The sequence below is a fragment of the Ascidiella aspersa genome, chromosome 9, assembly GCF_963924565.1.
Source record: "Ascidiella aspersa chromosome 9, kaAscAspe10.2, whole genome shotgun sequence".
Lineage (NCBI taxonomy): Eukaryota > Metazoa > Chordata > Ascidiacea > Phlebobranchia > Ascidiidae > Ascidiella > Ascidiella aspersa.
The window spans coordinates 16,210,835-16,220,573 of NC_139455.1; positions in this window are offsets into that span (position 1 = coordinate 16,210,835).

Here is a 9,739-nt window from a genome sequence, read left to right on the forward strand (position 1 = left end):
TAACGTTTTCGTCACTTTTACCCTGTTTCCAAAACAATTGTGCTCTTCTGTTTTTGCTAAATATAATTTATCTCTATCAAAATAGGGAATCAATTTGCATCATTATAGCTGAGTTCAACCGAAATACGAGTTTAACCGTCTACTTTGCTCCTTTTGCGATTTACATTGTTCTACGTATAAGCTCACAAAATTAATAGACCTTTGCCTATAATACATTCCAGTCAGCTCCCTCCGACTCGTTGTGTTCTATGACTTAAATTATACATCCCAGTTCGTTTGCGCTTGCAATTGTCACGGATTTAGCGGTCCACCTGAAAGTTTCCATTTCAAACACAGAGCCACTTGTGATGGTACAACTCAATGACGCAAACGCCGGATGCGATAAACTGGAGCGAGTGTGCTATAACAAACCTACTCACAAGTAACGCAAACGTCACTCACTCCTTGCTGTGGAATGTAAAATAGTTTTATGGCGTGTCGCTTTCACCAGTAAATTTTGCTAGTTAAATAAGGCTACGCCGGTCTCTAATAAAAGGAATCGCGTACTGCGTTTGTAATTGCGTGATGCACGCTGTTTATTTTCAGTGATAAAATCCGGATACAGGTGTTGCACCGGGTAACACGAAACATAAAGTATCGATGCTGGTGACAGGCTGGTTCCCTACTCCAGAGTTTTAGAGCAATATTTAAACCATATTATCTAAGGACATTTTTAGGGCTTAACACCTCGGTCGATTTCAACCATTAAAATAACCGGTTGAACTTTGTTATTTTGGATTTCATCCGCATGAAACAAGCAAAGTAAGTTTGTAACCTTCAGTTTCCTTTTTTGTGAAATAACAATGAAACGTTTGTGTATTGAAACCGAGCCTCAACTGGCTTGAAAGATGTAAGCTTGTAATAAGCCAATGAGAGACTATTACTGTACCTGTAAATCATAAGTGGGCACACCAGCTTATTTGATTACCTTATTATACATAATGAAAAATAACAATATGCACCAGTTTAATCTGCACGACGTTTGCCATCCGCATTACAGTTGGTTTTCATCCGCACAAGTGCGTACCATCCCACGTATTGAAAACCCTACTCTATGTGGACTATAATTTTACTTACAGTTTTAAATAAATTATTAACGGTTTAATTATAGGGAGATTTTGAAACTCGTTAAGCCTTGTAATGAATCATCTGCTTAGAACTAAAACTTTACTTCCTTCTAGGCTAGTGCCTACGCACATAGGTTTACCAATGCCTAAAAATGTTGCTATACATGCGTGTGACATCCTGTCTGAAAATGGCGTCTCGTTGAAAAATATTCGTTTAGGTCGTTGGTGTCATACGCGGGTATCTTTTTCAGTGCGGTAATGTACAATGTTTTATCTAATTTTTTCCAAAAAGTTCAAACTAGTGCAGCGATTACATATGTTTTTTAAAAACGGCGAAAATGCAATACACAATTACTTTATTCTTATTTGCATATTGTTTTTCAGTGCGACTACTATGCCATACACTTTTTTAAATGCTGCTTTAGTTTTTTCTTGTTCAAGGTCTTTTGTTAAGACCGACGATGGTGTTTTCATGCTTTTGTGACGCCATAGTGGTCTACTTCAATCGAATATCAGTCATACTGTAATAACATTTATCATAAAATGGAAAGAAATGTCTCTTCACGTATGCATATATTTAATGCTATTAGCTCTGTATAAACCCGTCATCGGTCAGCCGTACCAGCTAAAATGCCAGCAAAATGGTAGGAATGTAGATATTATTGAAATTCAAGCTGCAATTCAACAGGTAAATATGTTATTTGCTTTGCAAAAATAATATATTTTGCACCAAATGTTTGTGGCCCAAGATAGTGTTCCTTTCAAAGATTTTTTATACTACACAAACGCTTGTTTTAGTTAGCATGAATACTTTAACACAGTCGTGGAAAAGTCCAACAGAGAAATTTCGTGTATTAGTAAAATTAGTACTAATCGACCAAAAAACAAAATCACGTTGAATACAAAATGCTATATTGTCCTTGTTTGCTGTGCACCTTGCTTGGACTTAGACCAGTGTTTCTTCGCCGTAGTAGTCGCACATCGCCCAAGCCTTGCTGGTATACTTATGTTTAGGTTTCGGGTCGCCGTGAAAAAAGGTAAAAAGAAACACTGGTTTAAACAAAACATTGGATTGGAGGAGTGGTTCTCAACCTTTTACTATTACTTGGCAAATACGCTCTGTGTATAACCCCTCTGTAATATTGGCCTAAATTGACCTCGAATAACCCTTCAGTGTCATTTATGCGTTTTACGATGAAATGTTTCTTTTCCTGTCCTTTAAGAAAATGCGAAATCTTTGCACTTGCCATAAACATTAGTTGCTCGCCCAACAGCATGAATTTTGACGGACACTTAATGATAAGGCAAAGGTTATCGACAAGTAATAGATGACCTTTAAGCAGGGTTTCCCAATCTTTTTTGGACCACGGACCACTATTTGTGAATCTGTGTTTTCGCGGACCGCACAATTACAGTTAAGTTACTGAAGTTAACAACTAATTTAATGGCAGCGTAATTACACAATTAAATTATCCTATAACCGCACTTCGTTTCTCATATCTGCCTCACAACCAACTAACTTTTGACTCACTAAACTTCGCGCAACAAGTATAAGAATAACTGCGGCCATTATTAAAAAGGTACGTAGCCTATACTGCACAACGTATATGTGTAACTTTTCAATTTCTTGTCATATCGCCGCGGACCACCTGTGCAGTCGTCGCAGACCACCAATGGTCCGCGGACCACAGTTTGGGAAACCCTGACCTAAAGAACGTTAACGAGGCACTATATGGCTAACAATAAAAGATAGCTTTACAGTCATAATAATAAACACAGACTAAGGTTAACTGCAATTTTTTAAAATATTGTGACTTTGGTTTTGCAATACCACGTACTATAGTAAGAAGGTCATGCCCATGGCCCCAATGACCGCTCCGAGAGCCATAAAAACATTTTGTCGATTAAGATACAGAAATGTTTCACTTCTACTCTAAAAGGTTCTATTTATTCCTGTAGAGCTCAGAAAAAAGGGAAAAATGAGCGCGCGTACGCGCGAGTATCGTTGCAAAACTCTTGCGAAGAGTCATGAAAATTTTTACTTTTTCACGCAAAATTTGACAAAGATCGCAAAATGTCGTGTTTATTTAGGCGGTTTATCAGTAAGCAACGGATTTTCTTAGTTTGTACGTCATTTGGTACCAAGATTACGTGTTTTTTTTTAATATCACAAAAGTCGAGCAAATACTGCTACCAACTGAGTCGTTTCCTCAACATACTTTGATTAAGCATCAGAAAACTTACACGGATATTTCACATAAAAAATCTCCTAGAATAATTTCATGATAATTTAGGGATTTTCGGCCAGATTTACGCAGAGTTTGCAAAATATCGCATCTATGTAGCAATTTGAACTGTATGGTAAACAATTTTTATTTTTAGAGAGATTTCATAAAAACGCAAACCTACAGAACCAGAAAACCAAAGACTCGCCCAATCCAAAAATTTGTTTTTGTTAGTATAGCTAAAAATAGGGTTCATTGGTTCTCGGGTCGTATAGTTTACCGACCCCTGGACTAATCTTTAGTTTGACTTTGACCGCCTAAGAGGCATTTCCGTTGACATCCAGTCATTTTGTATTATATATACGTTGTGGTGTTATAGAAGGTTATATTTAAATTTTATTAGGATTCAAGTTAAATTGATTTATAAAAGTGTAATAGAAAAGCAAGTCCTTACATTTTTTAATCCTAAATCGGCGCTCAATTTGCAAATTTAGTTCAATTGCAAATTTTGTATAACAAAAGAACGAATTAAGCCAAACCACTGTAGTGCGTTAAAGAAAGAAAAAATGTAACTTATTTCTAAATTCTAGAATATAGATAAAAAAGATTTAATTTTTAAAAATTGCGTTTTGTTAGCAAACATTGAGTTTTGTTATATTTCTAATTAAACTGTTTGACATTTTCGGTTCAGTTTTTTATTGGTTTTAAAAGTTTTCATTCATGCGGTTTATTTTCGTCTTAAAGGATAACCACCATCAAACACAGGTTAACTAATCAAAGTCATACAATGCTGACCGAACAAAGTTGGTACTTAATATTTTGCAATTAATTGTATATTTAAACATGAAATTGCCTGATTCATGAATGTTTCAGTTGGGGTGCCATACTGACGTGAACCGCATTTAAAGATAGGTTGGGGTTCAGGAAATGTTCGTATTACTTCCAAATATGTGGTTCAGTTTTGGATCGACTTTTTAGATTTCTACAAATTTTTTTTCACGTTTGGTTAAGATTCGGACAAATTTAGCCAAAACTAGTTTATGAAAACCCAGTTCGGGTTCGATTTGAGTTGGTCCCGAACCTTCATATCGCCCACACTAGAGGTCCTCAATAATCTCCTGACGCGTCGTTATTATTCCGGAACGTTACTTCACCCATATAGAAAGGATAGAAAACATTTGCAGATATGTTACTCTATTTATGAATACATTTTGTTGCCATTTGCGTGAATTTCAGGTTGCAATATGCCAAATTTTAAATGAAGACGATGTGGTGGTTGATTTCCAATTAGAAGATTTCAACCTTGAGCTTACCGCCTACAATTCCACATGGAACATAACCTATCAGTTCACCACTTCTACGGAAAAAGTGAGCAAATTTAAAATCACGCCAACCTTTCATTTAAAATGTCTAATACGACATGCTGTTTGATTGGAAAGTTGATGGAAGAATTCCTGAAAAGTAGTTGTATCATCTGAGAACGGTATACTTTTAACTAATACAATGGGCGGCTTCGGTTGTAAACTGCTGTTTACGATCAACTTTAATTGAGGAAAACTATTCGTTTTTTTACTAGCAACCGAATTTGTATACTTTGCAATTTTTTTAATATTGACCGTGTGACATTATATCGCTTAAATCCTATATATCGGGCAAAATATTGGAAACAGAAACTTTTCGTTTTATACTTTTAAAATTAGCTTGCTTATATGTCTCTTAGCAGGACGTATTGTTGCAAACCTGTTTCTCCTTATATTTCTTTCCGCAAAGTAACTGCGTTTTTTACAAACTTCAGCGACAGTACCTAATCACGCAATGTTTTACTACAGACAGAGTGGAACCTCACTCTCCCAGTATCCGACTTTTTCTGTCACCTAACCGATTTCGACGACCCGCCAGCGCTTTCTCCCCTACACACGCATCGCTCTTTGAAGTGGCTGGCCACTTTGAAAGCCTGCCACCGAATGCTGGAGAAATGCGTCGTCAAAAATATGGCGCTCATCCACAAAGAGTCAGGTCGCTTCGCGTCGTTGTTTTTTAGTCTATAAATTTACTGGTCGTATGTCGCATTGTGTAAATCTTTCGCATTTAGATCAATAATAACTACAATTCGGTGTGACGGGATATAATTGCTAAAAATAAATGGCTGTCAAAAACTGATTACAATTTGCAGTATGTTGATGGCAGGCATTACTGATCATGTAACGTCGGCAAGATATTATTTTTTGCAAGAAAACTTTCAACTAAGGCAGTATTTTACGATTTTTTTTATCTATTGATCAAATGCACGATATTATGTTTATGATGTATTTACAGCGCCGTGATCACACTGCCTTATACTAGACAATTTTAAAATGTTAATGTTTCACTTTGCAAAGGTTTGCTATACCTGTTACTTTTCTTTTCTTCAGTGTCACTTAACTACTCAAAAACACAATAATATAATCTTGGCACTTTTCACGAACATTTTGTTTCAAAACCTATAAAATCAAACACCTCGAAACCGTTGGAGTGTGTGCAAATTATGGTTTGTTTTACCCAACAGAGATTTTAACAACACGGAACTGGGGCAACTTGCTTGCAATTCTGCCGGTTGACATCAATCAAATCTTTACGCAAGATACTCACGTCATCAACGTAAAAGCCCCTTGCCAACCCGGGACCTCCATGGTTATACTTAGCTCACGAACTAAGACATGTGAGTAACATGTGATTAAGTATGCTAATGCCATAAACCGATTTTTGCTTTACTAATACAGCTTTTGCCTTACCCCGGTCTTTAAGCGTGCATTGCTACATCTATTTTCACATAGTGTTACATTCATGTATACTGTTCTGTTTCTGATTTTCGTTATAAAAATTACAAAGATTAGTGCAAAAGAAACCCCTTGCGTTATTACAACAACACTACCTTTAAAACACATGGTTAAAACATGTAGAAGCAAAATACCAAAAAAGGTTTGTTTATCACAGTCAAACGCGAAGCGAAAAGTTTTTATAAATGAAAAGGAGGTGGAACCTGAAAAGGTATATATATGTATAGCAATGTATACTCATGGGCGCCCCCACGGGGAAATTCAAAACGCCCTTATTATTATTATTGTTTTTAGGTGTAATATGTATTACTTATGAAGTTTATAGAATAATTGATATGTCTTTAAATTTTTACTGATATAAAATCGTATGTACATATTACTAAGGTACTGAAGTCAAATTAAGTAAAAATATTAATATTGCACCCCCCACACACTAAATAATTTTCTGCGGGCGGCTCTGTGTATACCAACTGTATTAAAAATATATATATATTAGCCATAGTCGTTCGTTTATGTTTTTCTAGACTTCGTTTCCACCCTAAATTCGTATGCCGACCAAACGGTGCGATGGCACCAGTGGAACTGTTCGTTAGCTGACTTGGCGCCTCCGTGCTCTGACGCACGCATTCACAACGCGTACTTTGTGAATGACGTCATGCTCTTTGTGACGTCGGACGGGTTGTTGGCGTCGGATTCGTTGGATAATGTCGAGGCAAAAAATAACTTATATTAACGTTATTTAGTTATGAAAAAAATATTTCTCAGTTCAAATAACGACATATATATTCTTCCAAAGAGCTGCAATAGGATCATTATGAATTGAGTAAAAACGACCACTTATTTCATTGTCACCGAATTCTTGGTAGGCCTACAGCTATACTCCATGATCGACATGTCTTTTCGCTGTCTTTGTTTTCTTTTTTCCAAATGTTTTTAAGTTGCACAAAAATCAATTGAATCTTATCATGAAGCGATGTTTTACCTGCGACACATTTTATAGTCTTTGGATTTTCAAGACTTTACTGTACGTACGTTTCAAATCTAATTTTTTGTCTAACATAAGCATGGAGTATCATTTACATTGGTTTTCGTAATAAAACTAACCAATTACAATTACAGTACATGCGTGATATTAACCACTTTAAAAATAGCTCAAGTAAACCCTTTTGAACTGATGACATACAAGTTGTTCTTTCAGCGTGGTGCTTTACAGTTTTATTCATTTTTTGGTCACATTGTTTTTAGGGTGTCGAGGTTGTTTCGACTATATTACAACTTGTAAAAACAAGCTAGAGCGACAGTCTGCACATTATTCATTTATATATTTTTTGTATAGGTTTCTTACAAAAAGGTAACCTTGGCGCAGGACAACTTGGTTTGGTCTAGCGTCCAACTGGTTTCGTCGCCACTTTGCTCTAATCTTGATCAAATTCTGCCTCAAGGTAATACCGGTACTTTAAAAGTTCAATTAATCGTAACTGGCGAAATCCGTGTGTTTCTGTTTTTTTTATTTTATTTAAACACACTTTATGTTCAGTAAACTTCGTACCCTACTTGGTTTTAATCTTACAAACGACCCCTTATTTAATAATTCATCTAGTTTGCATTTTTATCGTTTTCAGGTTTCAGTTCAAATTAATTTATATGTCGGTGCGCCGGTTGCCTAAAAACAAATATTTAATCATTTGTAAGTAACTTCCACAGCATTTAACGAAAAGTATGATTTTCCAATGCAATTCCTATATTTTTTTATTGCTACAAAACCTACCAATTCCATAGACTTACGAATACTATTACTAGTGTGACTTTTAGGCAACATTGTTCTGCTGCGCGGAAGCCTACCAAACGGAGATCAGGTTAGTGCTAAAGAGGTTGTATACCTACTTAGATGTTTAAATGAGAAATGAAAAACAGTGAATGTGCTGCATGTTATTAGTGACAACGATAACTAACCTTTTTGTAGCACATTTTATAATAGGAATTATAATGTAATATAGCTACAATTGTTAACCTCTATATAAATTGTTAAATTACCTGAATTGTGGTAATAATTTGCAGTTATTCATGCTATAATTTGCAGTTATTCATAATAATTTGCAGTTATTTATTCCTATTTGGTATTTGGCCTTGTGACCAGCTTTACCTAAACAAAAGCAAAGCGTTTTTTTTATTTCAGGTGCTGTACAGTGCTTCGCCACCGTACCGCCAGTGGGCTCTGTTGAAGCATTTTTCGTCGCCCAAAAATCTGGTTAATGTTGCATTTGATAGCCAAACATCAAGTATAATCGCAATTACTGATGACGTGAGTCGCGTAGAAAACTTTTTGGTATTAATGATAATATTACTAAAAGTTACTTTACTTTTTGTTTGTTTTGCCATATCCTTATGTGTTATAGGTGTATACCTATTTTTTTCTGAAAAATATTTACAACTTATAGATATTTAGATTAAGAGGGTTCGAAAATCTATTTGACCTATGTTATACAGGCGTCTGGCGTATGTATTTCATGGTTCAGGTATAAACCTATATGTTAGACAAAGTTTAAATCAGCAGGTTACACTAATATCCAATTTCTATATACACAATGTGCTATATGACGAATATTTCAAATTAGGTTAACTGTTCAATTTCCATGGATAATTTAAAGGCTTCTATTTGGGTAGATTAAGTCAACGAAATATCAGGATCTGCCAAACACTCATAAAAGCTACAAAATATCTAACTGCAACTGTATGTTAACGTATTGTCATTAAAAACCGTGCGCATTTGCATAGCTGATCGAGCAGAGACTACAGTCTAACGTGCATCTCCTCTCCGACTTGTTGGGAGGGCGAACATCACCAAAGTACGAGCCTTTTACCCTTAACGCCACTGGACCCTGTCGCAACATACTCCTTTCGAACCACTTTCTTTACTTGGCTGTGGGTCCGACTTTATGGCTTTCAACCGACGGCGGACACTTCTATAAACGGTGCGTCAGGATCCTTTTAAATTAGGGGTCGGGAAACTATGGCTCGCGAGCCATATATGGCTCTTTTTATGACACCATATCTGTTTTAATGAAAAATCTTGCTTGCAGATAAATCTAAGTTCTGGTTTATCAGCATGATCTAAAACTGCACGCAGTCATGGCGGCAAACTCAACTGATAATTTTTTTCGCGCTTAGTATGTCCTATCTTTTAAATCAGAACAAAATAAGGGGTCCTGTTGAAATTACTATAATTTTTCCAACTATAACTAAAGATGTAATAAAAATAATATATGGCTTTCAACGTAATACCACTAAGAATATTTCACTTTTATGGCTTCCTTTGCTAAAAAGGTTCCCGAACCCTGCCTTAAATGTTTTGCTAACCAAACGATTCCAGGTTTTAAACTACCACCAACCTGCTTTTAATTATCTACTAAAAAACATATATACCTACCAATAAAAACGTCATAGTAGTTTTCTGTTTGAAAAACCTATTTAAAGAAATAAGAACTACAGACGTTTTGTAATTATAAGCCCACACAAACTGTTTTATTACGTTGAACAGGCTTGTTATTCCCTGTATGGTTTATATATACGCCTGTCATCAATTTATGACCAA